The following is a 21,351-nucleotide window of genomic DNA, read 5'->3' as shown; positions in this document are numbered from 1 at the left end:
CTATATTCCTGCACTCCACAGGCACTTCCCCTTCTTCCACCTGGACACCACGTGACTAGCTTGCATAGCCCATTACACAATGTGGAGTGGAGTGATTCCCCTCTCCACCAGGTTGAAGGATGCCCAGAATATTAACAATTACAGAGAGATTTTAGGTCACAAAATGAAATGTCTGTTTTATGGCTTCACACTGAGGTCTGATGAACTCAGGTACTTTTTACCTGGTTGTCACAGGGACTTTAGACAACCAGGAGAGAAAACAAGGAATCAGATCACAGACAAGATAGATCTTTCTTCCATCAGAAGGCTGGATGATGGTTCTATTGCTTTAGGAATTTTATTCCTGAAATTCATTTCAATCTCTTGACAATTTAACAATATGAAGTGTAGTCTTCACAACAAGTTGAATTCTTAGAGAGAAATGGAACAAGGAAGGATGCCTTTATGAGCACTACTGTTAGCTACAACATCTTCCTCTGGGCAGGTGGGAAAAAAACAACAACAGTATTAGTGAGGTTCTCTGCTTGAACAGAACTGATAGAATAAATCTCCATATGTAGGTAGAAAGTGGATTTATTAGAATGTCTCACAGTCTCTCCAGCTAGTCCAACACTGGCTGTCTACCAATGGAAAGGTCAAGAATTCTACTCAATTCATGAGGCTGGATGTCTCAGATAATCTTCGGTATACACTAGAATTCCTAAGAACTGGGCTCTAAAGAGAGTAAATGAATGACCTTCCTAGGCAAAGCCATGACAATCGGGCAGAGAAGGAGCTTCCTTCATATACATATACATATACATATACATATACATATACATATACATATACATATACATATACATATACATATACATATACATATACATACATACATACATACATACATATATATATATATATATATATATATATATATATGCTGTGACCAGAAGGTCTGGCTGAGATTAAAGGTGGATCGTCTTACCTCAGAGATCCACATTAATGAAGGGTCTTCCCATTTCAAAACCTTTCATTAAGAATAATCTCTCACAGGTATATCCAATTGCTGCAAACTACAGAAATATGAAATACGGATTCATCGTCATTGACTACGTCAACCCATTAGAACTGGGGGCTCTGGTGGAGGAGTTAAGGCTAAACGCAAGGTGTTTTGGAGTTATTGCCTTTTGAATGTATTGGCTGTTTGGGGCAGTGAATTTCTTGTGTGAAATTTTAGATTTCCCACCTGTTGTTACTACCTTGGGATTCATTTGCAAAAGCTTCTGGCAGTGTGATTGATCATTTATTAGGGACAATTTCCCCTATGCATCTGGAGTATATTGATAACTTTCACTATGTGTGAAGACAGTCAAGCAGGCAAAAGAAAAAAACAACCCTCTTTCCCAAGATCAGGTCTTTGTTCCTTTTTCCAACGTAAACTTAGAATCTGACTTCCTGCAATTATCTTTATTGCCTGGCATTGGCCACTGTAACTTTCTAGGCAAAAGTATTTCATTTGAGACATTTTCAGACATTCAAGGGCAAAGTATTACCACATTGTTGATTTGCAACCGTTAGATAGATAGAAATATGCCCTGGCTTTACTTCACCTGCAGATAAGAAAAACTATCCTGAGGTAACCTCACTAACCTTAAATTCTTCACTGCTTGTACTTCTGTTCTCCTCAGTTTATCAGCACAAGATTTTAGCTTAAGAGATTTATTGCTTGCATTTACCCTGAGATGTAGTGGGAAAGGTAATCAGGCATTTGCTAGTTTGCAGAGAAAAATAAACATTCCCACTGACTCTCTGAGGACCTGGCCTCCATGGTCAGAGGGCCTGGAAGGTGCCAGGTTCTGTTTCTTGTGTAAATTAAGCTTAATCCTATCTTTTTCTGCACCTTTAAGCAATAGGTGCAATCCTTAGATCTAAGAAGTTTCTTTTAAGCAACTTATGATAGCAAAAGTACTACAGCAGACCAAAAGCTGCAGGTCTTCCTCTACTCCTTATACAGGTTGCCTAGTAACCCAGGATGCTTACCCTGCCCATTTGAAAAACAGCCTTTGGAAGCAGAGCAGAGAGAAAAAAACAGTTTTACCTTATCTGTGATTTTCACTATTAATAGACTTTTAGCCTTATACCTAGCCACACTCAGGAATGTAGTTTGAGCACCCGAATCCCCCCTTGGATTCTCTTTATTGATTTAATCCTTGGTTGACCTCACCAGAAACTTCCACTAGCCACTCTCACCTTGTGCCATCAATGAAACCTGATAGTTATTGCTCTGTGTGTGAATCTTACCACCTTTCTCTATGACACTGAGAATTTCAAGACTTGCATTGCATTGCCAAGGAATTACTATTTGTAAATGTATATAGGCCAGTACATTCACTATAGAGACAATGCTTTTTTAATACAGAGACATGGCCTGAAAGAACACAGAGTGAGTAGATTCATTTCTCTACCAATAGTTCTAGTTTTCCTCCACTGGTTGTAGAGGCTCCTTTGGACTCTGAAACTCTTTAAGGCAGGCCCCTAAAGTCTTTCATTACCCTTACACAATTTTTTGTGTATTGGCTAACTCCAGAGGTAGTCAGTTTGGCTACCAAGAATAGTCATCACAAGAGCCAAGACAGAAGACCTGAGAAAGATTTCTTACCTGTAGGAGGCAAGGAGAACAGGGGAGTCATTTCCAAAGCAATGCTTTCCCTAAGCAAGAAAATCATGGGGATTTTACTTGGGGAGCCTAGACATGTTCATACAGAATTCTGCTCTTTTTACAATAACAAAGGAGAGAGAACATAAATAGAGAAAACACAAAGGAAAAGTCACTTATCAGCACTGTGGTCGCTGCTCTTAGTTGGATGGCTCTGCTAAGCAAATAAGGCTTCTTTTGCCTCAGAGCAGGCTGACTCAGAAGAAGGCCACAGCTGCTTCCACACAGGATCATTTTAACAAGGAGTTCATTTTAACAAGCCCTGACTGCTGTCTGTCTCAGAACTGTGACATTGCTGTAGAGAATTCCACTATTTCCTTCTTCTAACTTTTAAAAAAAAATTGTAGTTATATGGGTATTTTGCCTGCATGTGTCTTTGCATGGTACTTACAGAGGCCAGAAGAGGGCAGGATATGCCTGGGACAAATGGTTAGCTACCATGTGGCTTCTGGGAATGGAACCTGGGTCCTCTGTAATAACATCCAGGGATCTTACCTGCTGAGCAATTTCTCTATCCCCTTTTATTATTTAAATTTTATTTCCATACATTTTAATTAAAAGATACAGCATCACTTTCCCCTTGTTCTCTTTTCACTCCATCCCTTTTCCAATGTTTTCCTTCCAACTCCTTCCTTGTCAAGTATGTATGAGTAAGTATGCTGAAATACATGAAGGTAACCTGCTGAGTCTGTTTTTGTTGGTTGTGTATGGTTGCAGGGCTGACGACCGTGTAATAGAGAGCAGTAAGGAAATGTACATTAGTGACACAGAAGAAGAATCAAACCTGTATGATGAAAATGTGTTTCAGTAAGAGGCCTTGTAGATGTCCATGAATTCATATCCAGATTCTTTTCATTTTGAGCACCAAACAGGGTGGTGAAGTAGTTTCATTTCTATTAAACCGATAAAATAACCTGACTCAAAGTAACTATGGGGGAAAACATTCACTTGATTCATAATTTTATGGTACATCCCTATCAAAACAGGACTTTTCCTGCCATGGTCCCCAAAGTATGATATGTTAATAATAACATAAAACATTCTCAACTTCTTAAATCCCAAAGTCTTTAAAAATTCCAACATTTAGTAAGTCTAGAGTCTCAAAAATGTATATTCTGTAAAAAAAAAAAAAGAAAAAGAAAAGAAAGAAAGAAAGAGAAGAGTAAGAGCACACTGTTTTCAAAAAGAGAATAGCAAATAATCAATCACATTTAAGGAAACCAAAACCTAGCAGCTTCCTGTATCACACTGTACAAGTTCTGAGACTCTAATGATATTCTGGGCTCTCAGAGACTGCAGAAGTTCCATGTTTCAGGCTCTGCCATCTCTAACACACACAGCTTTCCTACCACCCCAGTTCTACTCCACAACTGCAGCTCTCCTTGGTCATCCTACAGTTCAAGAACCTACCACTGTAGTGGGTAGCCATTCCAGCTTGGATCTGGAAGTTCCAACCCCCCATTGAGACTCTGGCAACTGTCACGCCTACAAGGCGGGGCCAGGGGAGGCGCCTGGAAACCCAAGAGCTGGATGGGCGAGGCTCTCTCAGTGCTCTCTCTCTGTGCTGGGATGCTGAAAATTGGAGGTGGACTGAGCAGAGCTCCAGAGAACACTGCTGGACTGCGATACACCTTTCCTAGACCCTGCGACCTACCTTTCACTTAATTTGTAAGTTACGCCATTAAATAAATATCCTTACTACGTGGAGTGGCCAAAATAATTTCTCCAATATCTGGCGCTCACGTGGGGCAAATTCCAAAGGCCTGGGCAGCTCTCACCCTCTCCTCCCTAGCTGGCGGGTACCTAAATCCGCCTGCAAAGTTCCATATAACCAGGGAACACTTACACGGTTCCATTCCTGAAAAAGGGAGCAACTAGTCCGATCTCAATTCCCTAGCTTAGCCCCAGACCAGTGAAAAAGGCAGGGGAGTGCTGCCTCCGATTTCCACCATCTCTGACTCCAGCCAAGACCGCCAGCAGGCCCTGTTTTGGAGCTGCTGGCTGAAAAGTGCTACTACACGCCCCAAAAACCATGAAAGGTAAGCATATTGTTTCAAGTAAAGGTACTTGATAATTTTACAACTTAAACCTGACTAACAAATTTTGAGTAATTCATGTAATATGGCCAACAGCATTACCTCACAAGAATTTAAAAACCTTTTTGCCTGTATGATGAATGACATCTTCCTGGATATATACGACATTCCTAAGGCATATCTGGCCTATACCATTTTGGCATTCATCATAATAATTCACACAGTGTTCAAACACTGGTTTAAGAACAAAGATGAGTCATTATTGGGACTGATACAGGCTTTAAAAGATAGCAATGAAGGCTTACAGAAAAAAGATTCTCTCTCTCTGGAATCTGCTAACCAGGATTTACAGGCTTTCAAAGATAGCAATGAAGGCTTACAGAAAAAGATTCTCTCTCTGGAATCTGCTTTAAAAGATAGCAATGAAGGCTTACAGAAAAAGATTCTCTCTCTGGAATCTGCTAACCAGGATTTACAGGCTTTCAAAGATAGCAATAAAGGTTTACAGAAAAAGATTCTCTCTCTGGAATCTGCTTTAAAAAATAGCAATGAAGGCTTACAGAAAAAGATTCTCTCTCTGGAATCTGTTAACCAGGATTTACAGGCTTTCAAAGATAGCAATGAAGGCTTACAGAAAAAGATTCTTTCTCTAGAATCTGCTAATCAGGATTTACAAAACAGGCTTGTACCCAAAATTGATTTTATTGATAATAAATATGAATATTTAATGGATAGAACACTAACTCTCCAGAGTGAAGTTGTGGCTACTCAGACAGTATATAAGGAAGAAAGATTATTGTTAATTGATAGGATAAGGTCCATGGAATCATGTGTTTCTGAGGAACATAAAAACTTCTATGATTCCATAAGAAATCTGGAGTCCCTTGCAAGAGAGGAGGTTCACTCCCTAGAACAGACCCTAGGTGCTCATTTGCAAGCCCTAGAAGAAACTCTCAGTAAACATGACAAGGAAACTAATAAGCAGAAGGTCAAGACCATAGAGGTTGTAACATCTACAAATGGCTCTTATATAATGGCTTATTCTGTTATCGTCCATGAGAAGCCAGCAGATGACACACACCCTGAGCCATATATGACACATTCATTACCACCAATTTCAACAAGGGACATTAAAAATATAAAGGAAGCAGTAGTTACGTATGGGATACACTCCATATACATAAAACAGATGTTAAATTCGTGGTCTGCATCACATAGAATCATTCCAGATGACTGGCATCAGTTAATTTCAGCTGTTCTAGAATATAGCCAGCAGTTACAGTGGAAAAGCTGGTTGAAAGAAGAGGCAAAAAAATTAGAACAACAAGGTAAAATCAGAGGTTTTATGATCTCCCAAGATCAAATACTTGGTGAGGGATGTTTCGCTGACAGGAATGTACAAGCCACTTATGATGAGCATATAATATCCCTATGCCGTACAGCAGCTCTAAATGCTTGGGAAAAAAATTCCAGAACCTGGAAAAGCAACTGAGGTATACACAAAGATATTTCAGGGTCCACACGAACCCTTCACTGATTTTTTACAAAGACTGAACACAGCTATAACAAGAGCTGTGTCAGACAAAGATTTAAGAAAAGTATTAACTGAGTCCTTGGCGTTCGACAATGCTAATGCAGAATGCAAAAGAATATTTACACCATTACAGGTCAGATCAGCTACTTTGGAAGAATGGATTCAATATACTAATGGTGTTCAGTCTCTTAACTACAGTAATGAGGCTTGCATAGGAGAGACAAATCCCAGAGGTGAAAGAAGGCCCCATAGTACCAAAAGTTTTAAATGTGGTACACCAGGTCATATAAGTAAAAACTGTACATGGGGTACTCCTAGAAGTAATACTCCTTCTAGGAATAGCCTAAACAGGAGACCCCAACCACCTCCTGGATTATGTAGAAGATGTGGCAAAGGCCGACATTGGACCAGTGAGTGCAGATCAAAAATAGATATACAAGACAACCCTTTACTGGTGGGAAATGCCTCAGGGGGCCTCTTGCAGGCCCCTAAATCAAATGTAGTACAAACATTCCCAGCCACTGTGGAAGAAATCCCTCTCTAGGACAACTGAATAAACCAATGCCTAATGTAAAAACCGATACTGCAATGGATGATAAAACAGCTTTGATAGACGGATCACAGTTTAAAAAGAACACTATAAAACAAATATTTTGCAGACTTCCATAAATGAACAAAGATCAAAGCTTGGAATTTGAATTAATGGCCTAGTTCTGGAGGGCCTGGTAGACACAGGTGCAGATGTGACTATAATTACACCAAAATCATGGCAACCGAATTGGCCTCTTCAAGAGGTAGATGTCCAACTTTTAGGGATTGGCACCCTATCTCAGATAAAACCGAGTTCAAGATGGGTTGAATGCATAAGGCCAGAAGGACAGAGAAGAAGGTTGAAGCCATATGTAGCAAATGTAGCAGTAAATCTTTGGGGCCGAGATCTGTTACAACAGTGGAATACCCAGATTAAAATTCCTACACTTTCAGAAAAGGAATATAGACCAATGCATGTTTCTAGAAATAATATCATAACATGCTATAAAAATAAGTCACCAACCATTCAGGCTGTTCACAAACAGAGCACGACTGTTGTTGAACTCTCAGAAGTACCAACTGCCTTACCTTTAAAATGGCTAACTAATAAACCTGTCTGGGTTGGACAATGGCCTTTGACAAAAGAGAAGCTACAAGGTTTAGAACAGCTGGTTCAAGAGCAGTTAAATGCTCAACACATTGAAGAATCTACCAGACCTTGGAATTCTCCTGTATTTGTTATTTAAAAAAAAAAAAAAAGTCTGGTAAGTGGAGAATGCTGACAGATCTGAGAGATATTAATAAAGTAATTCAGCCAACGGGCTCCCTACAGACTGGGATGCCCTTGCCCTCTCTGCTACCCAAAGAATGGCCAATAATAGTTATTGACTTAAAAGACTGTTTCTTTACCATACCCTTACAAGAAAATGATAGAGAAAAATTTGCCTTCACAGTACCTAATTATAATAATTCTCAGCCAGTCAAGAGATATCAATGGAATGTTAAACAGCCCTACTTTGTGCCAATACTTTGTGTAGAAACCATTAGAGATAATTCGTGTAAAGTTTCCACAATCCACAATTTATCACTATATGGATGATATCCTATTAGCTGATCCAAAGTTCGATACATTAGAAAGCATGTTTGAAGAAGTAAAAAGAGTTTTGCCTCACTGGGGACTACAAATTGCTCCTGAAAAAATACAAAGAGGAGATTCTATTAATTACTTAGGATATAAGATAGAGCTACAAAAAATTAGACCCCAAAAGGTACAACTAAGAAGAGATAGATTGAAGACTCTTAATGATTTTCAAAAGTTATTAGGAAGCATTTCCAACTTACTGGGTATCATGGGAATACCCAAAGATGGACTACAAAATTTGGCTAATACTCTAGAAGGGGACAAAGAATTAAATAGTCCAAGAGAATTATCAGCTGAAGCTGAGAAGGAATTGGCTCTAGTAAAGACAATTCGAGAAGCACATGTAGATCATGTGGATCCAGAACTTAAATGCATTCTTGTCATATTCCCCTCCAGACATTCTCCAACAGATATTTTGATGCAGAGGGAAGATATTATATTGGAATGGATATTCCTACCACATAAACCAAATAAGAAATTAAAGACTTATATAGAAAAGATCTCTGATTAGATTCAAAAGGGTAAATTAAGAGTTTGGCAGTTGACAGGAATGGACCCAGCAGAAATTGTAGTACCTTTAACTAATGAGGAAATTTCATCACTATGGAAAGATAATGAATACTGGCAGAGAGCCTGCAGTAACTTTTTGGGAGATATTAATAACCATTATCCCAAAAGCAAGAGAATAGAATTCATAAAGAAGACTGAATGGGTCCTTCCTCACATTGTATGACAAAAGCCAATTTCTGGAGTCCTCACATTCTATACTGATGCAAATAAATCAGGGAAAGCAGGATATAAATCAGGAGACTTAAGTAAAGTAGTACAAAGTCCATATAGCTCTGTATAAAAGGCAGAACTGTATGCCATTCTGATGGTACTGATGGACTTCACAGAACCCCTCAATATAGTCACTGACTCTCAATTTGCAGAGAGAGTTGTTTTACATATTAAAACTGCTGAATTTATTCCTGATAATACAGAATTAATTTCATTATTCACACAACTGCAGGAAATCATCAATAAAAAGGAACATCCTATATATATAAAACACATATTAGATCCCATACAGGTCTGCCAGGATCTTTACCACAAGGTAATGATGAGATTGATCAATTACTAATAGGTAATGTGCTAGAAGCCTCAGAATGTCATAAGAAATACCATGTAAATAGCAAAGGTTTGAAGAAGGATTTCTCCATCACTTGGCAACAGGTTAAGGATATTGTGCAAAAATGCCCTACTTGTTCCATCTATAACCAAACTCCATTACCTGCAGGGAGTAATCCAAAAGGTATACAAAGAAATGAAATTTGGCAGATGGATGTGTTTCATTTTGCAGAATTTGGAAGATTAAAATATGTACATCATACCATTGACACCTATTCAGGATTTCAATGGGCAACTCCTATGAGTTCTGAAAAGGCTGATTCTGTGATTACACACCTATTAGAAGTTATGGCCATCATAGGAATACCTGTACAAATTAAGACAGACAATGCCCCAGCATATGTCTCCAATAAAAGAGACAATTCTTTGCTTATTACAATATAAAGCATGTTACAGTTATACCACACAATCCCACAGGCCAAGCAGTCATAGAGAGATCCAATCGAACTTTAAAGGATATGCTAAATAAACAGCAACAGGTAACAATGACTCCTAGAAATAGACTGCATAGTGCTTTATTAACCTTGAATTTTCTTAATGCTGATGAGAAAGGAACAACAGCTGCGGAGAGACATTGGACAACAGACAAAACTCCTGAGCTAAACCAACCAGTTTATTTCAAGGATGTGCTGACCTCAGAATGGAAACCTGGATATGTTCTACGTTGGGGAAGGGGTTTTGCCTTTGTTTCTGCAGGAGAAGAAAAGCTATGGATACCAACAAAATTAATAAAAATTTGATTTGAACAGGAGAAATCCCTTGATGAGGAGAAGTAAAAGCTTATCCACCAATGTGACATCTCTACAAGTTGTAAGAAAAATTTAACAATCAAAGGTTGGGGTAGGGTTCTGTTTTTGTCTTTCCAGGATAACGGAAATACCCATCTTCCAGAAATCATAAGGCCTTGGATATCCAGATGTTTACAGCAGAAAGGAAGAATCTATTGATAACAATCTACACAGGGTAAAATCTCTTTGTCTAACATCTATATCCATATCAATCTAGAAAAGTTGTGGTTCCAATTCAATTATAAACCAAGCTGGCTTTGTAGATGGAATTGGCTCATGCCTTCTATAAACCCAAACATATTGCAAAAAGAAAAGGTTGAGAGATTCTTCAGTCCCATACCAGAAGAGTCCTCTGTTGTGGGACAGAAGGAAATCAATCAAAAGGGACCATTTTCTTCAAGATTCTAATTCTCTCCATGCTTACTCTTGATTTCTCAGAATCCTTTCTTACATGTCATGTCATCTTTAAATCCAAACTTTCCATTTTGATAAAAACAATGTTTTTCTGATAGCAATATCTGACGTCTCCAGTAGGAAGATGGGGCCCCAACAACAACAACTCTACCCAATCCAGAGGATGTCATGGTAATCATCATCATACTACACTTCTTGCTAGAATTTCAGACAATCTTACCCATTACTCTAAAACTTGCTGCAGAACCTACAGTTAGACTAACTGAGATTTAACTATCTGAGCTTTCTCACAGTACCCAACAGAGATAACATCACCCCCTAAACGGCAGGAAGCAATTCTAAGAAAATGACGCCCCTTCTCCCTTAGGTTTCATAATTCTCAGGGTTAATGATGATGGTTATAGGGTTGGGGGTGGAAGAAAATATTAGACTCAATATTGTAAAAAAAAAAGGGGGGGGAGAAGAAATGGAACGGATAGGTATATGATATGATGGTAAATCATTGTATATACTAGTAAACAAATTTAGTAAAATAGCAACCTTAGATAATTTTGCACTATAATTTGTACTGTTATGGATTCTTATATGTTGATACAAATGTAAACTATTTTTATACTCCTGTTTAAGATAATTTGTATATTGATACAAATACAGAACTATATTTGTTATAATGTACATATATTTCTACTCTTATTTGAAACATTTTTATATTGATACAAATGTAAATTTATATCTGTCATACTTTATATATGTTCTACTTCTGTTTAGGATATTCGGTATATTGATATATATATAAGATTATTGTCATATTGCATATCGCACTATATATTCCTAACTCTGTTATAAATATCTTGTGTATTGTCACAATTTCGAAGTCATCGTTGTTCACCATACATTTGCTTATAGACTGTTTACCTTGTTTACGTGAAGCCTTAGTCCTTAGGTTATTTTGGTAGATAAGACTTATAGATTTATAGTCACCTATGCCTGTCATCTCTATAGTTATGTTAGTTAGGTTATGCAGATTTATAGATACATAGGTCAGATGGACAGGTAATCTTCAAACACTTCATTGACCTAAAGAATATGGCATTTAAATAACTTAGAATTCTGTTGACCTGAGACACAATTGCTCCTGGCTGCACCAATTGATCCCTAGAGAATGTTGGGCTTCTAAGACATTTCCATTTGGAAGTTTGTCTTTTTGGCACAAAATGGCCTACTGGGCAAAGAACTGCACTTGCCTTGATGGCTGACAGTACAAATGCAATGCTGTCCTTTCTGGACAAGCGGGACACAAGGAAAGCAACCACTGTACTCTGCCAAGACAGGGTAAGATAGTCTTTCAGAATTCCTGCTTCTGAAAATGGTCTGTCAGATACTCTAGGCCTGTAGCCAATTTGAATGCACCAACAATGCTGAGAAACATTAGGTGACTGTCCAGGCTGTCAGCTGTCTTGGTCTACTCTTGCAAGATTCCTGAAAGTTGCTTGCATCCATCTACCATTTCTCAGGTACCATTATGTTCCTTCTCAGGTCTTTGATGGGATTGAAGACTAGCAGTTATAATTGCAATTTAGTATATATAATATCTTAGATAGAACATATTAAGTATTAGATTCAGGTTCTTTAGGATTGGACACCTTTTGGAATGATCTCTGTAACATGCCATTTACCTATGCTCTATACTTCTCTGGATTTCAATATGTGTTTCTTGCTTGATATTGTTTGCATTGGTTGTAGTTACATCTTATCTAGGTCATTATCCCTCATTATTCCTGGACAATATTTGATAACCATTCATTTGTATATAGTCTTGTATTAGTTTAGAACCTTCTTATTTAGACAAAAAGGGGGAGATGTAGTGGGTAGCCATTCGAACTTGGATCTGGAAGTTCCAACCCCCATTGAGACTCTGGCAACTGTCACGCCTACAAGGCGGGGCCAGGGGAGGTGCCTGGAAACCCAAGAGCTGGATGGGCGAGGCTCTCTCTGTGCTCTCTCACTGTGCTGGGACGCTGAACATTGGAGGTGGACTGAGCAGAGCTCCAGAGAACACCGCTGGACTGCGATACACCTTTCCCAGACCCTGTGACCTACCTTTCACTTAATTTGTGAGTTATGCCATTAAATAAATATCCTTTTAACTACGTGGAGTGGCCAAAATAATTTCTCCAATATACCACCCCTTCAGGTGTCCACTCTACTCACTGACCTCTCAGGGTCTCTCCTCAGGTGTTTCAAATCTGTTACAGTATCATCAGCTCTTCATGAGCCCTTCTGTCTTAGATTGGCAGGCAAGATACCGAGGCAGAAGAATCCCAGCAAATTACCAAACTGCCTGGGCTCTGCCCAGATATCAAGCAAAGGTAGTATCTAGTCCTTCAGTCTACTGTATGTGGATTCTACTTTTACCTGACAGCTTACTGAATTTGAGAGGACCGAAAGGGGTAAAGAATAAACACAGCAGACAGGAGGAGACATGAAGGAGATGGGAAAGGACAGGAGGAGACAGGAAAGGACCTGAGAGTTCCCAGGGCACTGGAGGTGCTTCAGTTCTCTGAGTCCCAGTATCACCTCCCTGGAGTCTCTACTGTCTGGACATCTAGTCCTGACCTGTAGATGGTGCACTGATGGAGCCTGGGAAGTGCTCCTATTCCCAGCCTTGCAGTTACCATTTGTACCTCAAATCAGCTTGGCTTGCTGCTGTGGGATGGTCTGTATGTCAAATTACTCTGATTGGTCAAAAAATAAAACACTGATTGACCAGTGGCTAGGCAGGAAGTATAGGTGGGACTAACAGAGAGGAGAAAAGAAAGAACAGGAAGGCGGAAGGAGTCACTGCCAGCAACCACCATAACAAGCAGCATGTGAAGACTCCGGTAAGCGACGAGCCACGTGGCAAGGTATAGATTTATGGAAATGGATTAATTTAAGCTATAAGAACAGTTAGCAAGAAGCCTGCCACGGCCAAACAGTTTGTAAGCAATATAAGTCTCTGTGTTTACTTGGTTGGGTCTGAGCAGCTGTGGGACTGGCAGGTGACAAAGATTTGTCCTGACTGTGGGCAAGGCAGGAAAACTCTAGCTACAGCTTGCCCTCAATCAAGTGACTAGGACACAGAAATGTGAGCAGGGAAAGATAGAGAGATATTAACCCTATCCAATCAGCAGCCTGGCAAAGTCTTCTCCCCATCATCTACACTCACATCTTGAGACCCTGTCACCCTGAAATGTTGTGAGCCTGGATTTTAAGGCAACTGGGACCTACATCTCCAACAGCTTCCACCTTGGGGTTCACATGCCTCATTATAGAACATATCTTGATCCTCAGATGTGAGATTGTCCAGAGGTCCACAGGCTTATTGTAGTCTGGGGAAGGACACTGAGCCCAAGACAGTCTTGTCTGTTCCTGGGGGCCTGCCTCCATACCCCATTGTACACTCAGTCCTTGGATGATGTTGAAACCCTCAAACTCCAGCCTCTGCCTCCTAAGTTTTGGGATCACAAGAATGGGACACCTTATCTGGCTTTGGTGACTTCTTATTCAACTTTACTGAGTGTCATGGTGTGAACATGTGGGCACTCAAGAAGTAAAATTTCTAAAAATGAATAAAAAGAATGTTTATAAGAAGTAGCCTTGGCTCTCAGGATTCCACAAGCATGACCCCACCTGGGAGTGCTGGCAGTGGTCTAGAGGGTGCCTGGACTGGTCTACTCTGGTTACCAGTCTACTGAATACCCTAACGGCCATCATAGAGCCTTTGTCTAGTGACTGATGGAGGCAGATGCAGAGATCCACGGCCAGGCACCAGCCTGATCTCCGGGAATCCAATCGATGAGAGAGAGGAGGGATTCTGCAGGCGGGGGACATTGAGATCACGATGGAAGACATACAGATGACTGGCTACACTGGTGGAAGCCCATGAACTGTGGACTAGGGGCTGTGGAGCCCCCATGGGACTGGACTAGGCCCTCTGGATATGGAAGATGGTTGATTGGCTCGAACTGTTTTGGGGGCACCCACGCAGGGGGATTGGGATCCATCCCTGGTGCATGGGCAGGCTTTTGGGAGCCCAGTTCTTGTGGTGTGACGCCTTGTGCAGCCTTGGTGCAGTGGAAAGGAGCTTAGACCTGCCTATGCTCAGTGTGCCAGGCTCTGCTGACTCCCCACGGGAGACCTTGATTTGAGGAATGCAGGGATGTGGGGTGGCTTGGGAGGATGACTGGGGGTAGGAGGAGGGAGGAAATGGGATCTGTAGGTGATATATATTTTGTAGAGTGAGTAGAAAATTTCTTAATAAACAAAAATGAAAAGAAGAAGAAGAAGTAGCTTGGTGGGAAGTAATGATGGTTGATCACACTGTATCCACAATCAAGAAGCAGACAGTGATGAATGTTGGTCATTATTACATAAATCCATGGAATGGAATGGTGTTGTCACTTCTAGAAGGGACAAGAGTCTTCTCAATGAACTTAATATACAAGATAATCTCTCATCAGCATATACCCGAGAATATCATAATCTAGATAAGCCCTCACATGTATGGCTGAAGGAGTGTTCCTTGGCTGATTCTAGATCTTATCAAATTGAAAATCAATATTAATCATCACACAAAATTAATAAAATTTGCTGTGTATACTGCTTGTGTAGACAGGGACAATATTCCTTTTTTTGGTGATATCTCAAATACAAATGAGCCATGCTTCAGGGTAAAGTATATAAAAACCTTTGAGTATGGACTCATTCCTTTCCTAGATGTAAGCAGCAATTTGCTGAGAATCTTCAGGGCAGGATTATTAACCCTATGTAGAGTAAAGCACCATGCAGAACTCTTCTGACCCATGCTTTTACCTTATTAAATCAGAATCCTATCCAAGTCACCTCAGCAACTGACCTATGATCTTGTTACCAAAGAGAAGAAGAGACAGAGACAGAGAGATAGAGAGACAGAAAGAATTCCTAATGACCCATTGAAACGAAACTTACAAAGTCAATAGAACTGTAAACATGGTTTTGTGTCAATTGTTAAGTGTGGCTCTCCCTCACAAGACCACACTTTTCCAAAAGTCCTTTCTTTCTACTAATATCTGTGCTAAATCCATGATAAACATCTCTTTACAGCCAAGTGCGGTCACATGAGGAAGAGGCAGGTGGATGTCTGTGAGTTCCAGGTCTAGATAGCTACTACATAGTGAGCTCCAGGTCAGACAGGTTAGAAAGTGAGACTGTGTCTTAAAACAGACTCAATCCATAAATCTCTACCTAATAAACTTTAGGGCTGAGAAAGTGGGCTAACAGATAAAGTACTCACCTTGCAACTACCCCTTTAATTCTGTATTATAAAGCCAACTGCAACAGTGTATGCCTATAATTCAATGTTTTTAGGGCAAGATAAAAGGCAGGCAACTACCTATGACACTGTGTGTATAGAAATTAAATAAACAAAGATCTCACAACTTTCACAAAATTAACTCAAAGTGACCCTTACGCTGTTATGTTTCTGACCTGGTAGGTACTGATGTTTCTTCCAGAGAGGCTCCATGTTCTAGAGCTCTCTCTGCAAAGGGAGGTGATCTCCTGCAGACCCTGCTATTGTTCTGCAGCCTTCATGCTCCCTTGTGTTTTCAGGCAAACCCAGCTTCAATGATGCCCACACAGAAAACACCGTAGAAGAGTAATTCAGTGTGTTTCCTCCCACATAGATTATTCCATCCCACAAGATGTGGCATCTGCCCTATCCACCTGCGTAAAACCATGCAAACCTGAGATACTTCTGCAGCTTAGAACTCCCTTTTGTCCGCTGGAACTGACCTTCACTGAATCACACCATAGTGGCTGGCAGTAACAGAAAGCTAAAAAGCATTTTAATCATGTATTGCTGAAGGATGATCCCCATCACTCCCTTTCTACCATTTTCTAAACTGTCTGTAACATTTATAAGACAAACTGAAAAGGAAAACTAACTTCCAGAACTTGTAGAAACCAGACCTTCAGTTTTCCAATCTGTCCTCCCAGAATCCCACTGTCACAAAAGCAATGCCTGTGTGTGCACACTGGACAGTGATATTACAAGCATCATAGCCTCCCATACCAGGGTGGCAGAACCTTCTCTTCCCCAGGGAATCCACACTCACTAAGGATCAGAGGCCAAGGGACACTACCCAGGTCACCACAGGGACCAACAGAAACAGTCTGGCTCATGGCCCATCCCAGTCCCAGCAGCTTAGACTCTTTACAGATCAGCCAACCTGCTCTTCCTGATCTGGGGACAGTGGACCCAACACTCACAATGGCACGACTGTGGTCTTGCTTACAGTTCCCTATAGTAGAGGCAGAGGAGAATCCTAGAAATAACCTGTAAGCTCCCTCACACTGGTGCTCCTGATGGCTAAGCCTTCCCAAAGCTCCTCATTAGTTAGGACCACCCAGTTGGACCTCAGGACATTAGTAATGCTCATCTCTACTGGGGGAGCAGAGATCAAATGACTCAAACTGCACAAACCTCTCCGAGCTCTGCCCTTCCACACTAAGGTCAGACATGGCCCTAGTCTGGGAAATTTGTAGTTTAGTATCTTCCATTCTCCAGAGCACTTCCTGTTCCAAGGTACAGGGTCCTTTGCATGCACATTCCATTACACACTCAATGCCCAGTGAAGCCAACCCTTTGCTTCAGAGCTGGGAGGACCTGACGCCAAGCACAGGTCACATTCAAACAGTAACTGTTGTTAAAGCAGAATAGGCCATGGATTAGAACACAATGAAGGGTCTGTGGGAGGGCTTGGAACCAGGAAAGAGATAGTGGAAATGAGGTCATTATAATACAAAAAATTTATGTTGGAAAGTTGAAACAGGCTTTATGGGCATGTGCTCCAGAGACTAGGGATGTGTACTAGAGCACACTAAGTACTACTCATGCATTTCTACCAGGCTGTACATCTTAAACCTGGAAAAAGTCACATTAGGCAGGGCCACACCATTTTACTCAGTTCTTCTATTTAGGTTGAACTGGTGTAACTACTGTAATTTTTTTTAAGATTTATATATATATATATATATATATATATATATATATATATATATATATATTTATTTTGTATACAGTGTTGTTTACAATTATCCTTGCAGGCTGGAAGAGGGCACCAGATCCTGTTATAGATGGTTGTGAGCCACCATGAGGGTGCTGGGAATTGAACTCAGAACCTCTGGAAGACTAGCCAGTACTCTTAACTTGTGAGCCATCTCTCCAGCCCACTACTGTAATTTTGTTTCAGGAAAATTCTTTATCCAGATTCTTGATTGTCTGGTCTGTGAAAAAGAGAAATGACCAGCCAGGACATTTATGGAATATCTAAAATCGATGACCTCACTACTCATTGCTACTGTCTGTCAACTGTCACAGGGGAAAGCTTTCAACCTCTTCTTGCCAACCCTTTTTGTGCTGTGACTACACCTGCTTTACTGTGGGTCAGTGAACTCAACTCTTACACAGGTCCCACTTCATCTGTAATTTCACAATGAAATCTAGCAAGGTTGGAGAACACTCATTCACTGGTCTATTTTTCCATCTCACTTACCAGTCAAGGCCCAGCCTGGAAGGATTTGGAGGACTGTCTTCCCAGCACTGGGCAGCAGAGGCAGGATTTGGTGTTCAAAGTAATTCTCAGTTATATAGTGTGAAGCAAGCCTGAGTACAGGGGACATTGGTCTAAACCAGTCGTTCTCAACCTTCCTAATGCTGTCACGCTTTAATACAGTCCCTTATGAGGTGGTGACCCCCCAACTATAAAATTATTTTCACTGCTACTTCATACCTAAAATTTTGCTGCTGTTATTAATTGTAATAAAAATTTCTGCATATTCCGATGGTCTTAGACCACTCCTGTTAAGGGGAGCCTTGATCCCTCAAGTTGAGAATGACTGCTCTATAAACTGATATAAACAAATAAATAGCACCCAAGGTAAAAAAAAAATGAATAAAATTGTTAATGGCTAGGAAACATTAAAAAACAGAAATAATTGGAGATTAGAGCTATAATACACTTAAAGAAAGTGAAATTTAAAAAATGATACCACTAATTGACCTTTTAAAATCAAAGAAATAATTGGAAGAACACTTAGCAGTACTGATTTTGCAACAGAGTAGGCACTTCCCTGCTAGAGAGAATGCCATTCATAAGACACTGCATGACTTTCCCATGTAAACTGTCAGCTGCTGGGTGCTATAAGCTGACACATGGAGGTAAAGCCAGTGGCCTGTGTCTCAAACCTCTGAGCTGACTTAACTGTGCTAACCAGGAATGCACATATCTGCACAGGGGAGTTCCCTAACTGGAAACTGAAGACTCGGTACTTCAAGTTACCCTCACTAAATTGTGCATCCACCAATTCTGCCTATCTTCATTCACATGGAAGGAATAATACCAGGAGTTAAATTACACAGGAAGTCACTCCCCCTGCCCAGCAGGTCCTTTTTTATGATGAAGACCTCTGCAGCTCACTGCCTTAAACTCCAGCCCATGATCTAGCTATTGCCTACTCTGTTCCCCGTGCAGTGTACACAGGACACTGTTCCTCCTCTTTTGGTCTGAAGGGAGATGCCATGATCCACACACAAATCCTTTCCTGTTACTGCAATGGACAGTCCACTATGTGACTCAAAGTGGTTACTTTAGAACTCTGTGGTGCTACAGACCTGCAATCCAAGAATTCCTGGTGCTTAGTCAGGACAATAGTAAGGGGAATGCCCTGTGGAGACACAGACAGGGTTCAAGTCCACCTCAATCTACATCAGAGACCCTGACTCAAAATAACTTTTCAAAAAGACTGGAGATAGAGCTGTTCTGGACTTAATATATCCTTGATGGCACATCAGGACTTAATGTTGGTTGTGACCCCATAATATCCCCTTGAATAGCACCTTAGAAGCCTGTTCTTTGACAGGGGTCAGGGAATGGGGGGCCCTTTTGTCTGGTTGCAAATCAGGGTTTTCTCTTTTGTTATGGGAATGTTGCTTAATGGCTGGTTAATGCTAGGGAATAAGCATTTACATCTTATACCAATCTCTAAAAGGCACAGTTAGCTCTGAGACAGCCCTCTCTTATCTTAATTCTACTTTGTGACTTAATGTCTCCTAAGAATGGGTAAATCACTATACCATCAATTCTATTACCATCGTTCTACTCTTCTACATCACAGTTTAGCAGTGGAGTGCTACTCTACTCAGGAGATGCCCTTTACAAGCTTCACAAAGTCAAGTGCAGACAGATACTAAACCTAAATGTTAAATGTTGAAAGTGCAGAACTTCTGAAAGATACTAGAGAGCAGGGCTCTCCGTGTTTGGCAAATCTGCCTTCCAAGGTGACAACACAGGGAATACAGGTGCGAGCATTTCACAGTGACATCAACAACAAGGATATTTCTAAGTCTTGTTCCCAATGCAGAATCAGCCCATGCAGTGAAGTTATTCAGAGGCTGCTGCCCCAACCCAGGGAGTTGCAAGGACCATGCAGGACACACAGGATCAGGAAGGAACACGTAGGACTCGCAGGACCACACAGGACCACGCTGACTGTGCATCTGGCCACTGGTTCCCACTCAGCCCCTAGGAGGACCCACCAACCGGCTCCCAGGGCTCGGCTGGTCGCTCCTCCCAGCCTGGGGAAAGCAGCCCCTCGCTCACCGTGGCTGAACATTCCTCCCGGTCTGAGAGCAGAAGCCTCTCGCTCACCATGGCGTGGCTGCCAAACACTCTACCCACAGCAGTGCCCACGGCACAGCACACGGGCCAACTTCCGACTTCCTCCACAGAGGAGTTGTGCCAGAAGCCTAGCACCCAGAGGAAGAACCCTCCCATCTGACTGGCGGGTCTGCTCGAGGCCCTGATTGGCTAGTGAAGCCTGAGTGACAGGACCGGGTAAGCTGAAGGGAAACAGTCCAGAGGTTCCCAGCCCTGGCTTCCACCTGAAGCACAAACCTATCCCAGATGGCCTGGAGATTTGAGCCAAATTCCACAGCAAGTCTCTAGTTAATATAAACCAATGGGTTCAGTTTTAAAAGAAAGTATACATTTTCAGACGGAGGCTACTCAGACAATATTGCACAAGAGGAACCCAGAGTATCTCTAGAACATCATTATAAACAAAGTCCACAGTAGCTGGGATCTATTACCACAGCCCCAGGTGTGGAAAGAGATGGCTCTCAGGATCTGAAGCAAATCCTTCAAAGGCCCTGGTCCCAGACCTTTACAAGCTCTCCTAAACATAATCCTAGTTTTAGAGAAGGAACTCTTTTCTCCCCTCTCTATACAGCAGGGCCTTAGAGAAACCTCCCAAGGCTTAGACAGGTTGCAAAACTGAGAGAGGCATAGTTTCTCGAGTATCTTCTAGGAGTTCTGAACTTTGAATTTGACATTGATGTGTAAGATCCATTTGGAGTTAATTTTGTGGAGATTACAAATGGCATCTCATGTACTGGGTAGCACTCCTCTACTGCGCTGTGAAGTAGAAGAATAGAACTGGTGATGTAAAGGATTTACCAATGCTTAGGACATAGTAAATCATACAAAGTGAAATTTAGCTGGGGGGTGGGGACTGCCTCTAAAACATCCCAAAGCTAAGTAGTATGTAAATCAGGCCTGTTACAGAATAAGATGCTAGGATGTAATAGTTTGTTGAGTTTTTATGTATAGTGGTCACATGTCTACACATGTACTAATCAGATGTGCATCTATGGAGAGAGGATAGATTGAACCCTCTGGGTAAAGATCTTTCTGTACTAAGCTGGAACATCATAGTTTTAAGAGGGATTTCATAGTTGTGCTGTACGGGATACTGTACACATCTATTGGCTGATTTTTTTAAAAAATGTATTTGCTGTTTCTTTGTATTGCCTACCTACACCCATTAAAAACCAAAAGTATGGTTATAATAGTGATGCCATGTATTATATGAAAACTGCTTTCTGTTTTCTCTAAGTTTCAGTTTAACAGATTGTTCCTAGGAAGTGCTATTTAATTATATTATCTTATAAACAGTTC

The 21,351-nt window shown here is 40.9% G+C and overlaps 1 protein-coding gene across 1 annotated transcript in view; it reads right to left on the bottom strand.

The window, feature by feature from the left end:
* LOC102907475 (uncharacterized) overlaps positions 1-21,351 on the bottom strand; it is a 45,524-nt gene that overhangs the window by 22,157 nt on the left and 2,016 nt on the right.

Source organism: Peromyscus maniculatus, chromosome 6 (genome assembly GCF_049852395.1).
Source record: "Peromyscus maniculatus bairdii isolate BWxNUB_F1_BW_parent chromosome 6, HU_Pman_BW_mat_3.1, whole genome shotgun sequence".
NCBI lineage: Eukaryota > Metazoa > Chordata > Mammalia > Rodentia > Cricetidae > Peromyscus > Peromyscus maniculatus.
The sequence above is the reverse complement of the archived record's forward strand: the minus strand, read 5'-3'. Positions and strand labels throughout refer to the sequence as shown.